This window comes from Struthio camelus, chromosome 19, assembly GCF_040807025.1.
Source record: "Struthio camelus isolate bStrCam1 chromosome 19, bStrCam1.hap1, whole genome shotgun sequence".
NCBI classification, from domain to species: Eukaryota; Metazoa; Chordata; class Aves; order Struthioniformes; family Struthionidae; genus Struthio; species Struthio camelus.
Window position 1 is genome coordinate 9,898,168 of NC_090960.1, and position 26,086 is coordinate 9,924,253.

Consider the following 26,086-nt stretch of genomic DNA (forward strand, 5'->3'; position numbering starts at 1 on the left):
AATTTTGCATCAGGCTCTGTTAAAAATATTCTGTTTAATTGATTTTTCAAAAAAAAATCTATTATGCTGCTCTAGGCTTGGCTATTGATCTGCAGGGCTGCAGAAGTAATGAAGAAGCCTTCAAATCGATAAGGCCAAAGTATATCTCAAACTGTATCTGCTCCACCGGCACAACAGGGATGTGGCCAGCCCGATTCCCTAGACGGGGCCGGGAGAATGAACAAACCTGTTCTGGCAACTGCTAAGATTTATTTCTATTGGCATAAACATAACTAATGAAAGCCCAACGACTCTTCACTTCCGTGAAAGCTGATAATATATCGCGCCGCTCACAATGAAATGAGCAAGAACGCATTTGCAAAGAAGAGGGGGGGGAAAAACCCTCCCTCAACCGCGATCTCTATTTTGTTCTTAGTGCCCTTGATTCTCCTCCACCCCCTGCCCCCAGCCAGGATAATATTTCTTCTCAGAGCTCTTGTATGGGTTTTAATACAGCTTTTATAAGTCTCCAAGGCTGGAGTTTTAGATTTTCTTTTATCCCTCGCTGTCACTATGGAGTAGGTAGGCAGCTAAAATCACAGGCTGATAATGGTGTTTGGGGCTAACAGCCTTATCTTATCTTGTTCATATTCTTCATATTAGCTCCGATAAGCCACCTGGGGCAGCGCACGAGCAAGCTGCAAGGAAGTGACCTCATTAAAGTTCAGACGACTATTTACTCTAATAGGAACAGCTGGACTAACCGAGCCGCGCGGTGCGCTGGGCGGGCGCCCTCCACCCGCGCCTTGCCCTTCATCCCTGTCTCACGCCGCAGCGCAGCGGCACGGAGGATCGGCGGCGCTGCTTTTCCTCCGCAAGGGCTGGGCTTGCAAAAGGTGTCGAGGCCGGCGGACATGGAGCGCTTTCGAAAGCCCGGCTGGCGGGGGCCGGCGGTCGCCCCGGCCCTTCCCGAACCTCGGGGCTCCCAGAGCACCCGCTCCGCTGCCGCCGCCAGCGCTGCCCCGGCAAGGAGGGTCGGCACAAAGCGCCGCCCGGAGCAATGCAATTAAAGCTGATGTTGGGAGAGTCCTCTTGGCTTCCCCCCCCCCCCTTTTTTTTTTAAATAACCAAAATACCTAAAAACAGCACAACATCTAGCATAAGGGTAGCTTTGCCTCCGGAAAAGTGTTTGTTTCTGTATTGCTCGTTCCCTTAGGCTGGCAGGAATAAGCTTCAAGCATGTCTACATCGGTCTAGCCGCGTCCAGGGCAGAGATCGCGCTGCTTTAATTACGCCGGATTCGAAGCGAGGCGGCTGCGACGGAGCAGCCTGAGCAGAGCTCAGCCCCAGGAGCGCGCGCGTCGCCCAGTTCAGCGCTGTCTCCAGTTTAGGACTGTGAAATTCACTTAACACTTCAGTTGCTTCAAACCAGCAAATTAATCTAATTTTTTTTTTTTTTTTGTGGAAAAGGCTGAACCTCCCAAGTTTAAAAATATGGTAATGCAATTAGCGGCTTTGGCAGGCTAATGAAGCCACTTTAAACCCTTGCAAAATACCATTAAAAGAGAATGCTTAAGAGCCTCTTCAAACTTTCCAAAATGTGAAGTACGTTCGTATTCAGAAGATGCCAATCTAGTCTCCTTTCTCCAAGGTTCAAGATTAATTAGGGACTTGTTTAGTGCATGAATGAGGAAACAAATGAACTCTTGGATCGCAGAGCACTGGAACCAATTTTTTAATCATTTTTTTTCTTTACAATTACATTCCTATCAAGAAAGTCTTCATTAGACTTTCTGTCACAGGGCCACATCCTGTCAGGTAACTATTATGAGCGCTTGGCTTTCACCCAAAGATTGAGCACTACGAATTTTCTCAGAAATAAATACGGGAGATATATATTTAACACAGTATTTTCTCATTAAAATGCTATTGCATTTTCATAATAAATATATATAAACCTTCCTCCAGGACTCTCTCAAAACGAATGACTTAGAAAAGACCAACAGTGTCTTCCCCTTCCTAAAACCAGCCTTGGTACTTAAAGATTACCTTAGAGAAATACATTAATGCCTGATATAAGAAGCACCATACAATAGAGCGAGATTACTACGGTAAGCAATAATAGATATGAAGAGAGTGAATATGCTTGAGACTAATTGTTACAAGAATGAATTTTGCATATTTAGCGAAGGAGAAAGGAAAAAGGAAAGTGCTCTGGCTTTTTCAATGAGCTACAAACTGCCCTGATAATTGGAGTGATCGGTTTGGTTAATCCCATCCATAAAGAGGTTCAGATCTGGATCAAAACTGTACCCAAATTCAGAAACTTTCTGTTCCAGCCCTACTTCTGCTCACTGCATTCAGCACAGAGAGAATTCACTCTTCATTGCTCTCTCTTACCCACACACGAGGTTTGTTTTGATGTTGAGAATTTCTGCAGGAAGAAATAAAGCATTAAAATAGAATAATTTGCAAAAAAAAAAAAAGCCTCGTGCACTGTCATATTGGGGTAAATCTAATTGCTATAGTCATGCTAAGAAAGGGAAGTAAAACTCAAATAAGGCTCTATTGCAAAGCGAAGACATGTATGCACATATATGAGAGCAAATGCCAAAGCTGCCGTTTCTGCACTGCTGATTATAAGCTTTTACTTATTAAAAAGTTTAATTGCAGTTAGGTGAGCTGTATCCACAATACAGCCTCATGCTGCCGTGTCAGGAGTTCCCCGGGGAAGAGAGGCAGCCTTTGTTCAGTGGCTCTTCAGAGAGGAGCCTGCATGCCCCGATATGCCTCCCTAACTTTTTCTACAAGTGATCAAGAGCATGAGGCGTCAACCCAGAACCCAACACTCAGGACACAGGCTTGGTAAGAAATGGGAAATACGTAACGATGACTGGCACATCTACTTACTCTTTTCCATTAGTACCAATTCATCATTATCTAGACCTCTACCAGGGTGAACAGGTAATGTTTGCTTGAGTGGAAAAGCAAGGGTATAATTTGCATAGCCGATTTGTTCATTTCTACCCCTCTTCTGTCCTTTGAGCAGTTGCAGATCAGATGTACACTTCCCAGCACACACTTCCACTTTATATGCATAAAGTATTGCATCACCTCTTGACTGCACTCCCTAACCTCATTTCTATGGCGTAGGGTAATAAAGTCCGTGCAATACATACTCTTGATGGAAGGAGCAGACTGCAACAGTGATTTCACTTATTACTTCCTTAGAATTGCCAAAAATTTAAAAAATAAGATGAGGAGGGGATTTTACTCAAAGACTGTAGGCATTTGTGCTATCTTTTAGTTGAAACCATGAACAGGTACAGAAATCTAGAAGTCTTCTTGGAAACTCCATGGCACATCTCTAAGAAACTCGCAGCACATGAATCAGGACAGCCCTAACCGTAGGAACCTCAGTAGTGGAGAAAGTGGCCTAACGCAAGTGTCCTCTCACTAACAAACCTCCAGCTAAAGCCATTCTGCACAAACTGCCCAAAACCCCACTGCTGGCTGTGGCTTTGTCACCAGAAGCCTTTGTCTCAAGACCTCCCTTTACGTTGGATCCCTGGAGATCCATGTCCCAACAGCTCTTCAGTCGCTAGAGGAACTCCTTTGTTGAACTTAAACCAATTCCTGCTGGTTGGACTGTCTCCCTCTTAAAACCTGGCAGCCTGCAGCTTCTGCCCAGGAAACCCCAGGATGTCACTACCTATTGTTTTTCAGAATCGACTGGTACAGGCCGTGTGAGGAAATCTCCTATCTACCACCCTTACCTAATGTTATTAGATGTAGTGAAGACCCCAAATGCATTTTTGCATATCTTATTTACTGGGTAGTTGCTCTATAAGTCCATCTCCTAAGATGGAGAGCACATGTACTGCATTTCCAGGTCTTTCAGCCTGCTCCACCGTGTCTCAACAAAGGGTGCAGAGAGAGGAAATTCAACCCAGATCGCCAGTGTTCTCAATATTTCCTCAAAAAGCTCCAATTCCTGGAGTTACAGAACACTGCAAGAGGCGTTGTTTTCACTGATTAAAGAAATATTAATAAAAGCAGGCAGGAAGGGGGGATCTAGCCCTCCTCTGCTGCTGCAAAAACAAATGGGGAAACATGACCCAGGTGCCATGGAAAAAAAAGTAAAAAGCAGCAGGTGAATAAAAAGCACTTGATTAAAAAGACAGACGGACTCATGCTTTTTGACACTAGGCTCAAGTTTTTTTCATCAGCCTTGGCCTTTTGTACTGCCTTTCCCCTGGCGCAGTTCCTAATTACTCAGTTAACATGACCCTCTGTTTATCTGCTCGCTGTCTCTGGCACTGAACCCTCTGCCATCAGAAAGCTCCAACTTTCACCTTTCGTGCGAGCGGTGCGAGTCTGACAGTACCGAGTGACGCAATCACTGATGCTAGAAGAGCGCCACTTAATTAGTAAGGACAGCCAAAGTTCTGAAAGAAACAGAAGAGAAGGATCTGGGAAGTTGGTGGAAGAGATACGGGACAATAAAAGACACCGCCAGCTAAAAGTGAGATGCTCAGAGCGCTCGCACAGACCTCAGCAAGCTGTGATTTGCACTCCGGCAGCCGCACCGCCATGGGTCACTTATTTGCATTAAAATGACGAGAGACTTGACTGAAAGAAAAGAAGGGTCACGCAAGTCTGCCGGTCTCCTCCTTGCCTCATTATAATCCTGATAGCCTTGAACCAAATTCCACGCAACTCTGGAGATGCTTTGTTGTAACGTGAGCCAAAAGTTGGCAGCTCAAGTCCTTCCTTGTGATAAAATATCAGTTTGTACCAAATAACTGTTTACATGGTCCCAATATTAAAGCTGTGAGTCAGAACTGGATCAAGCAAAAATTGAGCCCAGCGAGGATGGGACTGTATTTGAGTGGGAGTTTGGAAATCAGTCTATGTATAAAGACCAGGCACAGGTTTTCCTCAGTGCGGGCGCATTTTCTGCGGTGCTTTGTGACCACTGCTTTATTCTAAGCTGCATGGCTGGGCAAAGCCAGCGCGCACACAGGGCGTGCCTTGCTCAGAGGGGAAGACTGGGTTTTAGAAAACAAGGCCCAGTGAAGAGGGGATGATTTTGTGTTCAAAATCAACAAAAAAGAATCCTGTCTGCTTGAGACAAACGGGAAATACTGCATATCTGCTTCTATGTTTTGCTAGGTCTCGCAGCATTTGATCCCACCGGCTATTGGCAAACCTACAATGAGTTTTGGGAAAAGGTCCCTGAGCAACGGTCAGAGAACAGCAAATTTTGGAAGCGGAGCATGGAAGGAGCGTGTTTGGACTTCTTGCAATTCAAGAATATGGAGGAAGCCTGTGCAGCTGGACTCTAAATAACCAAGTTTATCACTGTCTACAAATACACAGAACCTGCTACCCTGAACCCTGCTGCTCTGATAGAGTTCTAATAGCTTCTGCAATAAAAAACAGTGAGTCCCAAAGGAGGGCTCTCCATTTATTCAGAAAAATGTTGCTAAATTCCTATACGCAACGGATGCCACTGCTGGAATATGTGCTTTACTTTCCTAGCAGCTCTCCCTCCTGCCAGCCAGGTAAAGGCAAGGAATATAATCATCTGTGTAATCAGATTTTCAAGGTTAACTGTCCTGGATCATAAATATGCAGGGATTTATGACCATGAAGGTGTGCTACCTAAGGCTTCAAGAGAAAAGTACCATGTTCACATCTCCCTTCTCTCTGACTTCTAAAAAAGAGAAAGAAAGATGTCAAGATCTAGAAATTACCACGCCATAATGGAAGATGCTCAGATAGACTCAGTTTAATTATATAGTTCTATCATTTTCTGAGCGTCCCCCATCTCATTATGAAATTATGACAGTAACTCAGCTAATAGCTTCGCACTGTGAAAACAGCAGTTGGGGCTTAGGGCTCCCGATGCAACATGTGCACAGCGAAACCAAGAGCGTCTGCCGAGCAACTCCAGCTGCGGAGCTGCCCAGAAAATAGCGTTGAGTGCTACTAGGAAACATCATTTTTTTGCATATTAGCTTTCCCATGGCCGGTACAAAACTGCACTGCCGGAGCGCAGAGACAGACGCCGCGTCTCTGCTCAAACAGGCCTCGTGTGCAGCACAACGGCACAGGAACTGCAGAGCGAAGAACGGCGTTAAATCGGGCACTGAATCTCTCCAAACACCACATTTTCTGTTCAGCGCTTCACTCATCCCTGGCAGCGGAGCTGACCTGGTCGCCTTCCCTTTTCCCTTTCTACTTCTCCCTGCCACTTTCCACGGCGTTTTCATGAATTAACACAGCAGTGTGGATTTTTTGCTTTACAGAGGCAGACTGGTTAAAAAATATATTTTAAAAAATTGCTATTTAAATAGAGACATGTGGCAGCTGACGTTTCTTTCTTGCAAGCACTTTAACTCATGTTAGGCTTTATAAGTCTAATACTAAGGATAATGAAAGTATTATCCTTAAAGATGAGTTAAAAGCATGGCTACAACGGCAGGCAAAACGGAGGCAGGCAAGCGCCCTGCCGGGGGGAGGCAGAGGAGGATGGAGACATTTCTAGCCCTGTGGTCCATCCTGAACTAGATGCCGGTCTGCTGCTGAAACGCCCCAGCAGCCTGGAGCAAAGCAGGCAAGTTTGTGGGCTCAGCAGCTGGAAAAGCAACAGGTACCATCAGCTCCGGAGCATTCAACTCCAGCTGGGGCTGGGGAGAGAGGAGGAGCACAACCGGGCGCCCGAGAGAGGAAGCGGAGGCAGTTAACCGTGCAAAGCATCGCTTTTCGTTCGCCTCCTTCCCTCAGCTGCTCTTGCCCCAGCTCTCGCTCGATGCTCCTCGCCAGCGCCCCACTGCGAGCCAGGCCGCCCTCTCTGCTCTCCGGCATCGCTTCTGCAGAAGCAGCCGGCGTGTGGCCAGGCAGCGCCGAGCCCCCGGGCTCGACCGCAGCTGAATCGCTGACCCGCGGAGCCGAGCCCGCCGCACCGAGGGAGCCAGCGGCCCTGGGCTGCAGCCCCAGCTGGCACCGCTGCAGCGCGGCTGCCTGGCCGTTCGCTCGGCGGAGGAGGAACAAAAGGTGGCCTGTGACGTGGCGTGACAACGCTGCCGCTTCGCTAGCCCACGGCCGGTGGCAGCACCGCCGCGAGCCCCAGCTGCTGCTGCAAGGGGGCACGGGACACCCAGCCGGGGCCACCCCTGCTCTCCTCCTGGAGCAGAGGGACGCGAAGGGGCTGCCCGACCCCGGGGTCGGGGAGGGGGGGACAGACATGCCACCAGGACACGGCCGGTGCCTCACTCAGGTGATGTCACCTGCCGGCAGCACCCCGGGGTCGGCAGCACCCAGCACAGGTCCCCGGGGCTCTGCTCCCTCCCCTCGCCACAAGCCTGTCCCTCCTTCCCCAGGAGAGCGCCTCTGCACGAATTCAGGCCCCTGGCACCTTCAGAGCGCTTCCCCATCTCTTCCCACACTCGCAGACTGTTATTCTGCTGTGCTGTTTGCAGCAGATGGTCTCGGTGCAAGCCAGTAACCCACTCAACCCTCTGCAGAGCAGCCACAACATAGATTAGGCCATACTGAAAGTAGTCTTTCCAAACCAAATTAGGTTGAAGAACAGACTCCCCGAGCAGAGGAACTGAACTAAAACAGGAAACAAACGTGTTACGCTGGGGGCATTTTCCCCTCCTGCCCCGGCTGCAGAGCTGAGGAGGAGGCGTTCGGCTGGCATCCCAGAAAGGCGCACAAGACCTTTTGCAGGACGTGTCCACAGCAATCCAGGTCAAGAAGCAATAACTAGTTGCCGCCCGCTTCTCCTCAAAGGGAGGCTTTCCCTTGCTCAGCCCATGGGCCCTGTGAAGGACAGGACGTGCAGCCCCGTTGGCAAATGCAGTTGGGTGAAAGAGGCCTCCCCCCATGGCCCCTTGAGCATCATTTGACATTATTTTCGGGTGGGTTAGCCAGAAGACATCAGTTGGGAGCACCTCTTTTAGGTCAGTTTGGCTTGGTCTGTGTTGTGTCCCCACAACACAGACCTATAAAAGGTAAGTGTGCTTCCGTATCAGCCACTAAAGACTTTCTCTGTGCCTGCTCCGGCCTGTCACCCAGCTGGGGAGACATTACCAGGATCTCCAGGCACCCACCGAGTCCTCGTGCTGTATGACATGAGAGCCACTGCCAGTTTAAACTGCGGGGAGACCAGTGCACCTACACCCAGTTTGTGTGTGAGGAACTTGAAGGCAGGTTTCCTCGCTCCTGTCCTGTCGTACCCGCTGGCACATCCTTCCTTTCCGTGTCTGCCCCAACACCATGAGAACGCTAGCCAGCCCTGATCTTCCTGTTGTCTCCTTCCCACCAGCATTCCCAGCTTGGCCCAGCCCCAGGTCCCTGCATCTCCAGCCACTGTGATCCGCAAGCTAATTCCTTCTCTCCCATAGAAGTGGCATCTCCTTTCATTTCTGCAGAACTAGAGTCCTTGTTTAAAGTAGATGCTGCCTAACTGGGGTCCCTGCTCCAGGCACTAATACCTTTACAAAAGGATTGAGTCAAAAGACACCTCATGATGAAAAGCCTTCGCAGCTTTCACAAACACTGACTTGACTCCAAAAGGCCACAAAGTTCTTTTGAGAAATTAGGAGGCTAAAACAGTTTCCAAGAGATGGTGACAACATTAGTGCCCAAGCACACTTCAAGCATGTCTCAGCCTTGCTACAGAGGTAAAGATGAAGGGCAAGCAGGACCACAAGCCTTGCTGCAGTAATTGGCAGCCTCTGTACTCAGTACATAGTTTATCAAATATTACAGACAGAGCCGAAATGCCGGAAGGAGACCAAACCGCTGCTGTGTTTTTACACTGGCATTAGCAGCTCATGCTCGCTCTGAGCACGGACGCATCTGGAGTCTGCTCTGAAGTCAAGCAGGATGTGATAAGCACGTTTGGCTTCTGCTTTCATGTGTGCCTGCAGCAGCACGCCGGACTGCTGCACCACTGCTGTCCTGCGGCAGGGCTTTCGGACAGCCTCGTGCCCTGCATGGGCTGGAGGCACCACTTTCTGCTACACTCCACTTGAATTCTCTTGACAAACCTGTGTGACTCCTGCCTGCTTCCCCATCACGGTTTTAAAAGTTTCTCCTGAGGCCCTGATGTCATCTTTCACTCTCTAAGCCCCTACAGCTGTGATATCCGAGACAAGAGGTTACAATGAACCCCGAGAACCCATGCAGCCCAGGAAACAGGAAGAGCTGCAGAGCCAAAAGTGTAAAGGATTTCAAGGTAATTAAGAGGAGGAACCTTGTAGGATGTGCTAAGAAAAAGTGAAGCATTAAAATGACCCAAGTGATGCTAAACTGGTCTTCACAGCTCATACTGGTGCCTTTCATAAAATCATAGCGCAGTGACACTGGGTGGGAGTCACCTAGTTGTACCCACTCATAGCATGAAAATACTCAGTACTGATGCACTGTGGATGCACTTACCTGACCACAAGTGGAAGAAACGGGGCTTTTTGCACATTACTTTTTTCTAAAAAAAAAAATCCTATCCCACTTCTGTTCCCCTGCATCCATGCCCCTCTCCCCTTTTCTTTTGTGCTGGCCTCCTGCTCCTTTCACAGGTGACCTTTCCACATCCCGTGGGATAGGCAACAAGCCTCTGCTTCCCTCGCAGTTTCTGAGGAGCTGCCCACCATTTGCCTTCTTCGAAAATAGCAAAATGGGAATCATGAAGACGAAAAGCCAAGGGTAAGCTATTTTACGGAGCCCATCTGAGTGTGTCTGAGGTTCCTGCTGGAGGTGCTACTGCGATTAGCATCACTTTCCTTTAAATGGCTCCTGAAGTCACACAAACGCTAGAAAAGGGCTTCCTGTACTTGCCTTCGACCCTGATGGGAAAGGAGTGTATAATTTAGTCTTTTAGGAGACCAGTATCCCTGGCAAGAGCCTACAGTCTGAAAAGGAATGGAGACCAGCATAAAGTAATACAGGTTACACGGGCTGCAAAGGGCAGAGAGCCATGGAGAAGTGGGTGCACAGACTGTGCTGGGATGGGAGTCGTTTACTTTTGAAAAAACTACTGCTTGCGAAAATAACCCCTTCCCTTGGCTACAAACTGTGGCCCTAAAGCCATGAATAAGGTTGGTGGGAACAGTGGTGTGATCCCATACTGAGGGCATGGCGACAGGAGTCAGGAGACTCTGTTGCCAGCCCATCCAGTAGCGGCTGAGTCTCCAACACCAAGGACAGTTTGCAGGTGCCTTTCCACCCCAGCTAAAGCAAGGGCTGGATCCAGCACAGAGTCCAAACTCACCCTTCTCTGGGATTTGGCTGTACTGACAAAAAAACCAATGACTTAACCCCAAAATGCTGCTCAGAGGCTTTCCCTGGGCTGGGAGGACCCCTGTGCCAGGCGTGCTCGGGGCCCTACACTTTATGCAACCATCCCAACCACAGCACTCACAGCAGGTCAAGTTGATCCTGATAGAAATTATAGCACCCTTGAGGTTAATGGTTTCTGGTTTACCATTTCCAACCAAGCAACAGACCTGCATGGCCATTTTGAGTTGTCCAGTGAAAACGCTATAGCCTCTGTCCACCACCTAGCAATCCCCTTTTTTTCGCACAGATGTATGGGACAGTGTCCAGACTGCTTTGCTGCAAATTCATGTGGTCTTTTTAAATGATTATTTTTTACACTGCTGCTGCTTGCAGCTCCAATGCAAGGCTAAAAAAAAAGCTATCCGTGCTGTTCCTCAAGATGACAAGTAAAACTTCCCCATCAGCGCTCCTGCCAGCATCACACAAAATGTGACGTTTCTGTCAGCACCAGACCCACCACTGGCTAAAACCTCTTTGGGAAATGCTGGCCTATTTTATGGACAGGAAATCTGAGGAGACCATAAGACCTCGTATGCCCTATATAGTGCCGAGCACACTGCTCCCATGAGCATAGGCACAAAATGATGAAAGGACATATATTTCAGTGCAAGTTTTCCAAGGGCAACCAATTAAAAATACAAGGCTAAGCAAAAATGTTCAAAGAATGGTAAAAAATCACTGCGCAATGTCCTTTCAAGCTAAGATCTCACCTTTCTTATGCGCTAGATCTTAGTGCAGCCCATCAAGTTTATTTAAGCGGGCATTGGAGAGAAACGTACAATTAGAGTTTAACACGGACCAGGGTGTTAATAAATCAAACTGCACCAGTGATGCCCAACTGGGAACCCATCAGCCCCATGGTGGCTGCTTGCTCAGGTCCATCCCTGGTTGCGCTGCTCCCATGGAGCTGCCCTCTCTCCTGGGGACCTTCTACCGAGCAGCAGCAAGCAGCACACAGGAAGAAGCCAGAGCCTCAGCACCTGCTCCCCGCATTCATATGAGAGAGGCCTCAGTCAAAGGCAGGGAAATCACAGAAGGTTTATCCTGCTGTGGGCTTGTACCTCTGGCCAGGTATCTTCTCTGGCCATCCTGCCTGCCCTCGCTCTGGGCTCACGGGCTGCGGCTGCCATGAAAAGGCTCCAGATTGGCACAGCCCAGGCTGCCCCACCAGCCACAGCCTCCCGATTTTGGCCTGCGCTAATCCCAGTGGGTCGCTCTGACTGCTGGGAAGATACTGGCTAGTATCTTCTGCTGTGATCTGCCAGCAGAAATGTTACATCGGTGCGCGTACTTTCACCAAACCTGCCATGGTTTGGCCTCATTAAACATATGCAGAGCATCTGCCACGGAGGTGTAATGATCAGGTTGAAGCGGTACGAAAGTTTCACCTGCAGCTAAACCGACACAACGTCTTGCGTGCAGCATCAACACCCTACCTGTGGGAAGAGGCTCCTCTGTGACCCAGCCGGGGAGAAACCACTCCGTGCTCGGCCCTGCAAAGGGCAGCTACTGCGTTAGGGACTGCAAGTGTCTCAAGTCCGGGGCAGAGCGTTCCCCGTCCACTGCAAGGGAGACATGATTTACACCAGGGAAGGAAAGCCTACGCTTTCCATACCTAGCTGCCAGGGAAGGCCTGAAAATCCAACTCCCCCCTGCACCAATGAAGCTTTCGAACCTCTGCAGCGCATCGGGGTTTGGTTTTCCTCGGTGGCAGCAGCTTCAAAGGACAGCACGGAAGAGCAGTCCTTACTAAAACACGCAGCGCTCTCTCCATGCCACGACGCAGAGAGACCCGGAAGGGAGCCCCGGCGTTCATCAATCCAGCGCCAGCTCCCCAGCTCCCAGGACAGCTCATTAGCGGCGCCATGTCGCTGAAGATATCGCCCTCCGCTTGGAGAGCGAGCATGCCGCGCGTGCGAACGGAGGGCAATACAGCCCCCGACACATCAAAGAGCCCCGGCAGCAGCAATGCAGCCAACAGGAGAGATTTTTGGGAGGAGAAGGAGCCGGGACATTTCTCTGTCCCTTCCTCTGACCTTCCACCGAGTCTCCACCAAATCAGCCTCCGTCCACAGTATCTCACTGACATTTCCTTATCACTAGGTAAACTTGTGACTGCTCCTCTTTCCTCTGGAAAGTTTGTTCCTCGCTCCCTAGGTTAAAAATTTCTGGGTAATGCAGCCTCAGCAGGCTGGTTCTGCTTAACGCTGTCCCCACACGTCTCCACCGCCTCCTCTTCCGAGCGCCACGTTTGCTGAAAGATTTATAGCAGAGCAACTTCATCACACGGTCTTAGCCAAGGGCACTGCTCACCGCTGGCTCCCTGTCACCTTGCATTTGTCCCAGCGGCTGCACTTACAGCTTGCTGCTCCCCTCCGACCGAGGCTCTTGTGGCCTCCGGTAAAGGGCCTGTTGGAGATGAGTTTGTACAGCACCTTGCACAAGGAGCCTTCACGTTATCAGCATTAACACATCAGAAATAGCAAACACAAGAAAGGCAAAAAACAACAGCTTCTCTTTACATGCACTGAAGAACGCAGGGCCGGGCCAGGCTCAGCGGACGTAAGCGGCTCATGCTGCAGCCCAGGGTTTTTAGCCCGCTCTCCTACGAGGACAAGCCTGCACTGACCAAGCTGCCTCTCTGTCTTCTCCCAGTAGCTTTGAAACCGCAGGGAGATGGGGGCAGATGGGGACAGCTCAAGGGCAGTTAAGCTCTTACAAATGTTGGGGGGGGGGGGGGAGAGGCTGCAGCTTTCCCAGCCTCAGGAGCAAATTGCTACATCGGATGTTGGGACCACGTCCTTGTGGAGGACGCTTTCCCAGGAGATTGCAACAAACGGAGGCGGATCGGGTGCACCCACTGTCCCTGCCACTGCCACGCAGCCCAAGGCTCTGGCGCCCGCGAGCTGGTTCGCAGCATGCAAACAGGCGCTGCTAAGCAAACAAGTGCAGTGTCCGGCACTGCCCAGGAACCAGCCCTCTGCAAACCGGGCTCTCAGCCCTGGAAAAGTTTGTGCCCACCCGGAGCACTGTGAGGGACCTTTTTGAAAAGTGAGGACGAAAACGGGCCAGGGACAACCGATCCCACGGTGACTCCTGCGGAGCGGGCGGGAGCCTCCGCGTCGCGGTGCAGCCAGCGAGCAGACCTGACCACCTCCCTGCAACTAGCAACTTGTGCAATCACTAAATTCACCACCAGAGCATGTTTTTGGGTTTTTTTGTGGCTAACCCCTTCTCACCCCAGGCTGGCTGCGGCCAGCAGGCTGGGATTTGGGGAATTCTTTTTAAATGGCTGCTGAGGAGCACGTCGGAGGTGCTGCAGCTCTAGGCGTAAACCTGCAGAGCTCTGGCTCAGCCAGCGCAGGTTGCCAGCTCCCAGCAGGGTTCAGTGAGGGAGATACCGGCGCCGGCCCTTCCCGCGGGACTCCCCTGGGCCAGCATCGTCCTTCCTCAGCTGAGGCCTCGGGAGAACCTGCCCAGAAGAGGTCAGAGCAAACATCTGCAGGGAAGGTGCAACTACAGCCTCCCCCACCAGCACCACCCCTCTCCCGAGAGGTCCTGGCTGCCCGCAGGGCTCCTGCCCTTCGGCTTTTCGGGGGCTGCCCACCTCCTCTGCCCTCCCCGCGGGGGAATTTCGTCCTCCAAATCTAAAAGGACCTGTAGCTGAGGAGCCGCGCCAGGCAACAGCGATACAAGAGGCAGTTAGAGAAGAAAAAACCAGAGCTTGCCTTTCGCGTCCTTCTAAGCCGTTCACCACAGGCAAAGCGCTTTAGAAATTATTTTGGGCGGCCGCTTTGCTTGAGAAAAGAGCAGCTGAGCGCAGACGGGGCGCCGGACTAGAGGCGACGCGCAGCTCGCTGGGCTGACGCCCCGCTCCCCCACACCGACGGTGACGGCTGCCTTTGGCACCTCGCCTCCGGGCCCTTCGCCAAAACGCAGGCAGAGCCGGAGATACCCTCGCTGACCAGGCCAACCCTGGCTCTCACACGGGCTAAAATCGTTACCTCCTCGTCCAAGCCTCTCCCAGGAGATCAGGGGGAAGAGGAAGCCGCGCGGGAGGCTGCTGCCGGCGGCGGTCCCCAGCCACGCTTGGCGGGCTGGGGCCACCGCGCTGGTAATCGGCTACGGAGCGGATCAAATCCGACCTCCCGGGGCTGCCGGCTGGCGGAGGAGGGACGGCAGCGCTGGGATTTGTCCTGGGGAGGGAGAGGGAGAGCAACGGAGGGCAGAGGAGGGGGAACCTGCTCAAGGGCGCACGTGAGCGAGGGAAAACACCCAGCAGGAGGAAGGGAGAGAGAGGGGGCTCCCCGGCACGAGGCCGGGCGGAGACGACCCAAGAGCTCTTCCCAGGCTGGCAGAAGCCATCTGTAATGGGCCTCGACCAAGCAAAGCGCTTATGCGGCTGCCTGACGCCGAGCAGATGCTTGCCCGCCCTGGCAGGGGACCTAACCGCAGAGCGCAGCGCGCCTGGAGAGGGCTGTGAGTCACCCGGGCCGGAAGGCAGGCTGTTTATCGGCGCTACCCAGGCCGGGCCTGCCTCGTCCCCCCACCGCTTACGGCCTGCAACGCAAGACACCCGTCCTCCCCCTGCCACCGAGGGGGACGCAGCGCGGGGGTGAGCCCCGGCACCGCGGTGGGGCACGACGGCGGTTTTGCTCTCGGGGAGGTAAGCCCATGAGATGTCCCACCGGGCGGAGGAGTCGGGACCCGGCAGCCGAGACGCCAGCAAAAGGTGAAACGGCCCAGAGGCTCCCCCTTGCTCCACCACAAACATCTCCTGCGGCCCAGGCGGGGAGCCGGGAAGCCCGGGGGGGCTCCCACCGGCTTCAAAGGCAGTTGCTTAGCCGTAAACACCAGCAGCCCTCAACAGGTCAAATCCCTCTGAGACATCAGCAGCTCCAGCCTCGGAGGCCAGGGAAGGGGAACAGTCCATAATTAATGCTTGCAAGATTTTACACTCATCCGGGAGCCGCTAACAATGCTTAAAGGCTGGTAAACATCACAGAGAGTAATTATGAGCATGCTCTGCCTCGGAGGAACCCTGCCAAAACAGGGATCGCATTTTCCAAAGGGTGGAGAAACTGTCGCAGGCCGGTCCTTGGTCACATCTGAAGTCAAGGTTGCCAAACGCTTTTGTTACAAATCTCAGTTTTCGGTTCCTTTAGTGAAACTGACAGTTCCTGACGTTTCCTGCGCCTGGTTTCTGCCTTGGGGGGAAGATTTGTTTCAAAATTCTGAGCAAAAATAGTGCAGTCATTCTTAAGAAGGCAACTGATAAAGGATAAGTCATTACAGAAACATCAACATGTTTCCAGCCACTTAAAAACAAATGTTTCTTTAATGCTTGCGGTTTGGAGGAGCAACAGGAGGCTTTGCAGACACCTCTGCGCAGTATGTGCAGCACAGGCGATTTCCCACCACCCCTCGTCTTCTGTGCAAAATCAGATCTGACAAATCTAAAGCTAGAGACAATCAAGACATGACTATGAAGGACAATATCAGGCCAAGCCTGTTAAATTATCTCCCCCCTTTCTGTCAGGTCTCATTTGCTCCTGAGACGTCAGCTCCCACCCCTCATCAGCCAGTTTCCATCACCCTCCTGCTAAATTTTCAACCACCTTTTATTTCTCTCCAGCCTACCCTCATCCTCGAGAAGAGCTCCCCATAGACACCCGGATAGTCGCCCGGTCTCTCTTTTTTAAATGCATCCGTATAACTTTCCTTTGTCAGGATGCCTCCAAAAGCACGCTGCCCCGCAGCCGCCAGGCTGACCCCCGTCCCGGTGCTTCCCCGAACCTCCCCATCCGCGTGCGGCCGCTACCGCAGGGCCCCGAAGCCGCTGCACAGCCTTTGGGGTGCATCCCCTGCCCCTGCTCCAACGCTGGCCTAACCCATAAGCCGGCCGCTCCGATGATGCTCATTATCTCGGCTTCTCCATATTTGTCTTCCCCTCACCCCCCGGCTGAGGACACCGGCGTCCCACCTTATCCCTCCCCCAGCATTAATCAAAGGGCACGTGAAGCTTTTGATTTATGTCGCGCACCAGCCTCCAGCGGCGGGCGCAGAGCCTGCGCAGGCAGCGCTGGCGAGGAGGGAAGGCTCTCGGCGCCTCGCACCTCTCCGGCGGCGGGCGCGGGCTTCGCGGCGCTCCCGTCTCCCTCCCCTTCTCCCTGGGGGCATCGCGGGCCACCCCGGCGGCGCCGCCGAGCCCCCCTCTTCCCCCACCAGCCGCCGAGAGCGGACCTGCCTGGCAGGGACACGCAGGCCCGAAGAGGTCATGGAAAACAAGAGCCAGAGCCAGAGCAGCGCTCGGTCCCGGGGGAGAGGGAACGGCCTTTCCACCGGTGAGATACCACCCGGGTGCACGGATCCTGCCCTGTTTCCAAGCGGAAAAACAGCCCCGAGCCCTTGTATGGTTTGGTGCTAACTTGTCCTGAGCAGGGACAGGAGCGCGCAGGCACCCGCAGGAACTCCTCCCCTTCCCATCCCTTTTCCCGCAGTTGCAGCCCATCGCGTTTTAACCGGCTCAACACTGAATTTCGGAGCGCGGGATTCATTCGACAGCAGCCCAGCCCAAGGGACGGCGCTGAAGCAGCGATGGCCGGGCAGGGCTGGCGTAGCTCCCCGCGCGCCGCCTGCAAAGGGGACAGGTAGGCCGTAGCAAAGCACAACCCTGGGGGCTTTAAATCAAGAAGAGCCGTTGCTTGTTCGAAACGGAAATATCCCCAGGCAACAGGTTTCCGATGCGTTTCCACAGCAAACCCTCGGCACGTGATAGCAATCGCTTTTCACAACGTTAATGTCTTATCTCACCTCTCCAAAGCACTTCCCAAGGAGTTTATCCTGTTAGAGGAAATCCATCCCCCTGATTTTCCCAGGCCTATAGAAAGGCAAAAAAGGAGTACTGAATCTCATGAGATAACCCTGACAAGAAAATGGCAAGAACTCGTCCTAGCTGTTTAAAACTTATTCTCTTTTTGACAGGTGAGAAGAACAGATGATTATCAATTATCCCTGCAAATGGGAGACGTCCAGCCCAGATGTACGGCCTGCCCTTCACAGCAGCCTCCAGATTTCAACTACCTTTGCATTTTTGTCTCTTTTTCGGTGTGTTTTGGTCTTTAAAAAAAAAAAAAAAGAAAAAGAAAGGAAGAAAAAAAGAAAACTCTCTCTTATACAAACCAAGTCACAGAACCAGCAGCAGTTTCATATTAAAAGAACATTTGGTGGCATTTTAATCTCCGAAGGTAATGTAGATATTTGTCATTTCTGATCTCCCCTTTCTGCAACTGTCCACAGATGACGAGATCCGTGAAATTGCTACTGCCAGTGAGTGAAATGAAAATTAACCTTGTGCCCATCAGCTGCCTCGGCGCCACCCTTTCCAAGCCAGCCTTGACCATCGCCCCCTCGCCGGGAGAGGCTTTCCGGGCAGCGCGCCTGCCATTCAGCCCGCGATGTCTGACACGCCGCAGCCCCGTGTTAGCGCATAATAAACTCCGTCGTGTTAACAGATTGCTTTAAATCCAGCACTTTCTTTCCGATTCTCATTTGCTTTGCCTTTCACGCTGCTTTCTCATGTATAAAAGGGGAACCAGGGGGGAAAAAGAAAGAAAAGAAAAAGACACATGAGCACCTGAAAATCTTTTTCATATACCTGCTCTGCTACCACTCGGTGCCGAATCTGAATAGAAATGGATGGGAGGGAGATGGGGAAGGATGAATAACATTTCATGCCCTGTAGTCAAACATAATTTCAGGCAGGAAACGAGCAGGGACTGGTAAGATGGCTCATCCTGTTAGACAGCTAATGTGCACTTCAGAACCGGTTCTTTGAAGACGAGGGTCTAATTTCCAGTTTGCAATTACAACACTGGTAATAACTTTTCAGAAAATGGGGTCACCTTCTGGGGGGTGGGGTGGGGTGGGGTAAGGTTAGATAAGGGGGCTTGTTAGCGTCCCAGCAGGGGGAAGGCCTAAAGGTTCCTGCGTTGATAGACCCAGCTAAATTGGCTTCTGCTGGACTTCAGTGCACTACAGTCTTTCTTCTGAAAAAAAGAGAAAGGTTTTAAGTGACTTAGGAGCATGAGACAAACCTCTGCTAAGGGTGCTGAATTTTCCATGCTCTCACCAGGAGCATCCATCTCTGGCCTGTGGCACTAAGTGGTGGTGGTGGTGGTGGTCTATTGTGGACTATTTGTGGTGGTCTTGGTGTCCTACAGCCAAGAGTTCCCCAAGGATTTTCACATAGGTCCTTCTTTAGATATCAAAACCTGTGGCCTGATTTTCTGAAGTACCAAAAGTCAACGTCTCTGCTTCAGTCAGTGGAATCGGCCAGGAGCTCAGCACTTTGCACCATCACTGCACGGCAAGTATCTGATTTTGAGCATCCCTCGAAGGAAAGTGTTGCGCCTACAGGGAGAGCTCCCATGTTCTTGTGCGCTGGTGAGCAGGCATCAACACGTGCCCTTGCTTGGAGGCTTTTCCTTTGCTCGTCTCAACTTGGAGCTCTAGTCCTATAAAGCAGTGGTCATTATGGGTCAGATTGCTAAAAAGGCTCAGCATAGCAAGTGCTTTTGAAAGTTGAGTCAGTTCTTGTGGTTTCTAACAGAGCCGATGCTCTTCCAGGCAGGGGAAGATATGGGAATACCCTGCCTTTCTGCCCCTCCCCACCCCCCCCAGATTATTCTCTGCAAGTAGGATAACGCAAAATATCCTACCCTGGTGTCCCTTAGCAGGGCTGGTAGACCACAGTGGTCCCCCAGCTCAGACTGAAGTCCAAATAACTGTCTCCAGATAGGATTTACTGCAATTCTGCTCTGACCCAAACTGACCACTCTCTGCAGGTCAGATTTACAAAGGTTTTTAAGCCCCTCAAGATGCAAATAGGCACCTAGCAAGATTTTTAAAAGCAGCTAAGAAGATTAGATATCCAACTCCCATTGGGCTCTGAGGATTAGGCATCAAACCTGCTTAGGCTCCTTCGAAAATTCCTTCTGGGATTTAACTGGGTTGAAATTTTCTACAGCAAGCGCGTGCCTCTCAGAATTTTCCCACCAAAATCTTCAGCCTCTTCAGTACAGCCACCTTTTGCTGGGAGAAATACGTTGGGTTTGCCATGGTTAAGAAATTCTTGGAAAAATTCCTCATGCTTTGGAGCAGGATCTTGAAACTTTTTCAGAAGTGCTATAACATTGCTGGTTCAGAGAGCGCACGTGGGGAGCTCCCCCACGCATCTCTACTCACCCAGGAAGGGAGTCTGGGGAGAGGAAACCCCACAGTTCTGCCTTTTTCATTTCTCTTTGACATCTGAACAGGATTTACCCTCGGCTCTCCTTGTCCTCCATTCCAGTCCAAGTGAAACTCAACATCTTTCCTCTTGCCTTTCTGCAGAGTCTCGCTTCACTGTCACACCCACATTGAATTTATACTCTGAGAGTTGCCTGCAGTTCATTAAATATCTTAAAGGTGTTAATGATTAAAAAAAAAAGACCCAAACTGTCGGATGTTTTTCCAGCTCATTTCCTGCTGCTATCTCCCCAAATCCAGTGGGTGGTAATGACACGTCTGAGGCAGAAAATGGGATTATGATGAACGGAGTGAATACTGATGATATGTGGACAATATGAGACATTTGCAGCCTCTCTTCTTTGCCTTTCCCTTCTGCAGGGATCTGGAGAAGTGCATTTTGTGCTCCTCACATGGAGGCTGCTGCTCAGTGGGCTCACACAGGAAGCCGGGAGAGACAACACCCACCTCAGCCACACGGGAATTTTGCCACCCCCAAGGTGAGACACAAGGTAATGGACTTTGTCCTTAATGGTGGCAACAGCAAAATTCAGTTTGGATGCTGGTGGCTGAGTGGGCTCAGAGATGGCAGCTGGGGAAGCACCAGCGGTCACTGGGATATCAGAGGGTTGTGGTGTCTATATGGCTTCGCTGTTAATAGTATTATTTGCATTGGGAGAGACAAGAGCGATATTAAACGCCTGTCTGCATGCCAAGATGCTTTTGGTTCATGACTGGCTGAAGTCGTCAGCCAGGGGAATCTTTATTTATCTGACCAGATAGTAGCAGTTCAGCCTTGGAGCAGCGGGTGCTCAGGCTGGGGTGCTTGGAGGTGAACAGCATCCTGTGAGAGCAGGACAAGCTACACAGGATAAAGCAGGGACCTTCAGGAAAGTTACACTTTTTTCCCTCTCTACAGAATTTTGCGAGGACACTCAGCTTTATCCAGAGATCATTTGACAGGTCATGTGCCTTCACAGCATTTATGTGTGAAATAGGTGGGTTTTCCCCAAATGTACACCTTCAAACTTCTGCTAGCGTAGAGATGAACTCGGTCTTTACAGCCTTACTAACACAGTGTTGCTATTACAAAAGCTCATTGTTGGGTTTGATGCAGGCTGGGGTCCCAGCTGGGATTAGAGCTCCGCTGTGCCAGACACTGCAAACGCATGGAAGAGAGAAGACCTTTCCAGGATGATATGCTCCAGACCCACAGGGTTTTATATTTTAATAGACAAAAGCAGCAAGTGGTGGAAGAAAAGCAAAAGTATTGTCTCTGTTTAGCCAGTGAGATTGGGTGACTTGCCCAAAGTTACCTAGCAGAAATGGGAACTCAACCTGAGACTTCTCAGAGCCGGTCCCACATCTCGCACACACGCTCGGTCCCCTCTCCCAGGGAGGGAAAACAGGGCAACGGGGGAAAACATCTTCATGCTGCAGCAGACAGTAAGGACAGGCAAACTCCACCTTTCCTTGCTGCTGTTGAAGATCCCACCCAGTTCAGCCACATCGCACCAGTTACCAAGGCCTGACTCCAACCTTGGTCTTTCCAGCCTCAGCAAAGCACTTGGCTGCATGGCCCAGGCAGCAGCAACAGTTTCATTCTCTGCAGGTTTTGTTGGAACTAAATTTCAAGCTGTGCAACTTTTGCTCCAAATCAAAGACACTTTGGAAAGAAAATCAATACTTTTCAGAGGGGAAAAATAAGCAAAAATTCTCATTTAATGAGTCTGTATTTTTATGTATTTTGCAAAGCCTGGAAGTAAGCATCTTCCTGCTGACTACAATCAACTTTGAGAGATGAAGAGCAGATTTTTCTGGAGTTCTCCATCCCCTATGAAATGTGTGTCTAGAAGGGGGAGGGGAGTAGAAAACAGCTGGCAGTGTAGATGAAAAAATGTATTGAATATGCTAAGCGTGTGATTATCAAAGGTTCATAACTCAGGCGAATCAAAACCAATTTCTTTCAGAACAATGAGACACACTTCTCAATGAAGGCTCTTCCCAGGCCAAATTTCATCTTTCAGAAATAACATGCTGTAAGTACTTCTTGTATAATAATAACAAAGAAATAGGACTTCTTTTACTGCTTTCATGTTTCAACCAGCCAAACTGATCTTGCCCAAATATTCCAACTATTCATCTTTATACAGAGACCCACACCTGGAAAACTTCAGCCTGCCCAAGAGCTGAAGGTGTGGAAGAGTTATGTGCAAATTTGGACAGGCGGTTAGAAGGCAGCCCTGTCCCCGCTCCGTGCAGTCTCGTACACCTTTTCTGGCTGATTTAGACCTTCAGCTCCTTAGAGAGGTAACTACAGGAAAATGGTATATGTCTGTTCAGCACTGAGCACACTTGAATCCTGACCTGCTTGCTTTCTAGGTAATAGCACAACAAATAGGAACAAATAGAGAAACTGGGCAATAAATAGAGAAACCGAGGGCCAGCACAGTTAAATCATTGTCTGCGTTGCCCAGGAGCGCGCGGCAGGAAGGCAGCAGAACCGCAGAGGACTGGCTGCTCCCCAGCTCTTGCTCTACTCCTACCATTCTTCTCTTCTCCAGTGCAATAAAATGTTTTGGAAAACGTCACCCAGAGTCCTCCCTGTGTTTCCGTGCTGTGCAACCGCGAAGCCAGCGCTCACGGCTTGCTCTGCCAGCCGCACCTCCCCTCTCCCGGCCTCCCAGTCACGCTCTGTGCGTGTTGGTGCGTGCACGTGTGCAGCACGCATGGACAAACCTGAGACTGCCGAGCGCAGCTGTGCTGTGGAGCATGCAGGGCAGCTGGAAGGGGAAGGGGCTTCACGCGGCCGGGAAGGGTTGGGGAGGGCATGGAGTGCCCCAAGCTGAGCTCCAGCCTCCTCGTGCCCGGCTGCTCCAGGGCTTGGGCTGCCTCTGAGCAGTAAGAAAACATCTGTGCTTGGGGAAGGTCGAGTGCTGCTCTCCTTGGAGAGCTATGGTCCAGAGAGACAAGGCAAAGGGGAGGAGGAGACCCTCATGGGAAGGAGGAATGACTTGCCCGTAATCACTCTTCTGGGTCACCACCAGCACCAGCAGGGGAAGACATGGCTTCTGCCAGCTTCGCAGCAATCGCTCCCATGAGCGACTGGACCCAAGGGATGAGTCCCTGTCGAGGGACCCAGGCAGCCCCAGTGCCTGTGTCCCACTGTGATGGTTCATGTCCTGGGGTTGGTTTGTGGCAGCACAGGGCCACGACCACACTCGCGCGGGGAGCTGGAGACGGAGCCGAGACCCGCGGCGCTGGGGTACGAACCGCAGCTGGATTGCAACAGTGACTGCCGGCAGCTCTTTCCAAACAGGAGTGCAAGAAGCCGCCCGGGAACGAGCCGTCTCCCTAGGAGCGGGCTCTGCTGGGCTTTGTTCAGCCCTTTCCAACACCAGCTGGGAATTTCTGAGCTGCCCAGAGCTGAAAAGATATTTAAATTGCAAACGTGCTCCCAGGCTCCAGCACATACTTCCTGACAAAGGAAAGAGCCCAACTTAACAAGCCAGCATTATTTTCCTACCTCGAGACACACGCGTTTCCAGCTTGACGTGACTTACTCTGAATTAAGGAAAAGCAAAGCGAGAACAAATTAAAAGCTCCCTGACTACAAACCAGAGCATGGAGAAGAAGCAATTGCTTTCTCTGAAAGACAGTAGGTGTCTTAGCAATGTCAAGGGCCACGCAAAGACCTCCGAGCTACATCCCCTGGGCCCCACAAGCTGAGCTCCTGAAATCATGCCATCAGGGGGCTAAGGCATGATCTTGGGATCATCAGCCAAGGCATCTACCAAAGCAGCCCAAGTCAGGCTTCCCCGGCTCTGTCGGGGTGTCCTCCGCAAGAAACACGCTCCCCCCAACACTGCGGCACACGGAGAAGGAAAGGTGGGAGGCTCGAAGCGGTGCTGGAAGCTCTGACGTGGGAACCAGCCCTGGTGCCAGGCTTGCCCGAGCACCGCTGCCCCACGGTCCCCACGCTGCCCTTCCAGCTTATTTTCCCTGGAGTTTTGCCAGCGTTCGCAAGCACTCCCAGCCAAATCAGGCTCAGCTCCAAGCCAGCCTGGGACCAATTTACAGCCTTACATAAGCAGGCTGGATTTCCACACCGCACTGCCACGAAGCAGCAGTTTGACCTCTCATTTAGTGGCAATTCCCAGGTCATCTCAAGCTGACACTCGGGGCAGAGCTGAGGACCTGGGGAGGCTGGGCACCGGGAAAACGTGCCGCGAGAGGCAAACCCACACCTCCGGGAAAGGAGTTGTGGAGGGAAATAACCGCATGCCGAGCTCAGCTGAATTGGCTGAGGTTACCTGCACCGCAGATCGCTCCCGAGCCCAAATCTAGCTGGTGCTAGACTCTCCATTTCATCTGAAAATGGGCACGCCAGACCCCAGCCCAGCCATCCCAACCGGGCAGGTAGCAGCCGCGGTCTCCGCACCAGCACAGCGGAGCCGAGCTGTAAACACATTAGTTTAGTTCAGTCAAGCCGTTCCTGGGAGAAAAATTAAGCAAATGCTTCAGGGTTTGCCGCATCAGGCAAATTACTCGCTTAAGTTAAACAAAAATAAAAGACGTTGCGCTCCACTTTGCAGAAGAACAACTCCATCTTCCCCTCTCCCCCTCCCCACAAATCCTACCAAGATTACAGTTTTAAAAAGCACTTTCTCTTAAATGTGGGAGGAAGATTGCTTGAGCTTTCATGCGTTCACTGCTATATTGTATTGTTGCTGCTTTTAACATGCTTCGCTCAGTTAAATAGTAACTGATGACAGCTACACACTTAAATCCTTTGGTGTTTTTATCATGGATTTTATATATATATATATCTCTCTCTCTCCGATAAAGAACAGCACACTGCAAGGCCTCTTACCATATCAAAAACAACAAAAAGCACCCTATTTTTGTGTTAAGTATCAAAGCAATAATGCGTGCCAGTGCAGCAGAGCCAGCCTATCAGAGGTTTATCAGGTTTTATTGGCCTTGGGCAACTCTGCACACGACGGTCTTTAGAGTGACATGGAATTTATTAAACTTTTCCACAGCCTGACAGTCTTCTCCCAGCTCTTCCCCACCCCCAAGCTCTTTTCTTCTGAAAAATGATTTCTGCCAATCTTGTGCTTTTAAAATTTTTTTTTTCTCTTCCTCTCTCTTTTATTCTTTATTTTAATCTTTTTTTTAATTTTTTTTTTTTAAATCACTGGTCGCTGGAGTGCGACTCTTCAAGCATCTGCTTAAAGAACTCCATTAAGGTCCCACGGCAACAAAAAAAAAAAGAGAGAGAGAGAGAGAGAGAGAAAGGCGAAAAAGCAGCCGCACAGCCCATTACTGCCTAGTTCAGCCTTATTGCGCTACACGACTCGATATGACAAGCTCTGCATATATATAACACACACTAACATTCTTGTCTTTTGTTTTTCCTTCTCCTGGATAGCCTAATTTAGGCTTTGGATGGCGCCCTGTAATAAATTTCATCTTTCAGACAATAGCCTGTCGCCTTCAGCTGCCTGCCCCTTTCATAAGCCGGCGCTGTTAAAAGCATCGGCATTGCTTGCCACTTCCTATCAAGCGCTGCATCGTTAGAGTGATGCCAGCCAGCCCGAGCTGAGGCAGTTCAGGCGCTGTCAGGGTTTCCGTGCGGCTGCTGAGCCTCCCTCTGTTCCCTGTCTCCCCAAACTCCCGTCTCTGTAGCTCTTTCCAGCTTGGCTGTAAAAAGCTCGAGCAAACACTCTTGTCCTCGATGGCACGTGTAGGCGTTTAACGCATGTGCACACGCTGCAGCGCCCGCACACGCCGTGGCAGTGCTGTATGCACATACCTGCGCACGCTCCTTTGCACACAAGCAGTTTAGACGCTCGTACTGATTTGCAAGCTTATTTGCACGCGTCTTCGTGGCGTGTACCCGAGGGAAGGAAGAACATCGCAACGTAAGCTCCAGATTTAAAAACAGCTGCAGATATTTTTTTGGCTCGAGGTTCATTCTTCTCCCGGCATGTTCATGTTTCTCGTGCTCCCCCATTCCCAGCAGCGAGGACTTCATTTCCAGCCTGAGGCTGCTGGCTCGCGGCAGCAGCCCCATCGCCCCACGCCGGCCCAACCAGACCAGGGAACTGCCGAAGACCCTTGATACCAGTTTCCTCAATAGCACAGAGGAAAATTGTTTTTCCTAACTATTGTTTTGTTCCCTACGTGTGACCTTCCCGCTCCAGGCTAAGGGAGCACGATGGGTGCCGCCCTCAGCGGGGGCACGGCCTCGCCAAACCCAGCTATGACCAACGCCTGGCTCCACCACGGTCTTGCAGCACCTTCTAGATGTCCGTTACATGCCTGCAAACACCACTTAAGCACCGTCGCCGCAGGCCAGCAAGCAAGGGCACCTATTGAAAACGATGCGTACCTCTCATATCCTACATTCAATCTTGGGTATTATCATCATGTTAGTGTTATTTATTACTCCATACGGCCA

General features: G+C 51.1%; 1 protein-coding gene and 1 long non-coding RNA gene across 5 annotated transcripts in view; one reads left to right on the plus strand and one right to left on the minus strand.

Moving 5' to 3' along the window:
• Positions 1-26,086, minus strand: part of TNRC6C (trinucleotide repeat containing adaptor 6C) — a 357,433-nt gene that overhangs the window by 135,338 nt on the left and 196,009 nt on the right. The window lies entirely within an intron of this gene.
• On the plus strand, positions 13,074-18,983 carry LOC138061634 (uncharacterized). Of its 2 annotated transcripts, none has more exons than XR_011135539.1 (3): positions 13,074-16,982; positions 17,317-17,439; positions 17,632-18,983. It is a non-coding gene; the product is annotated as an uncharacterized lncRNA (long non-coding RNA). The 2 variants fall into 2 exon arrangements; XR_011135538.1 differs by having other exon boundaries at positions 13,074-16,676; positions 16,833-16,982; positions 17,317-18,983.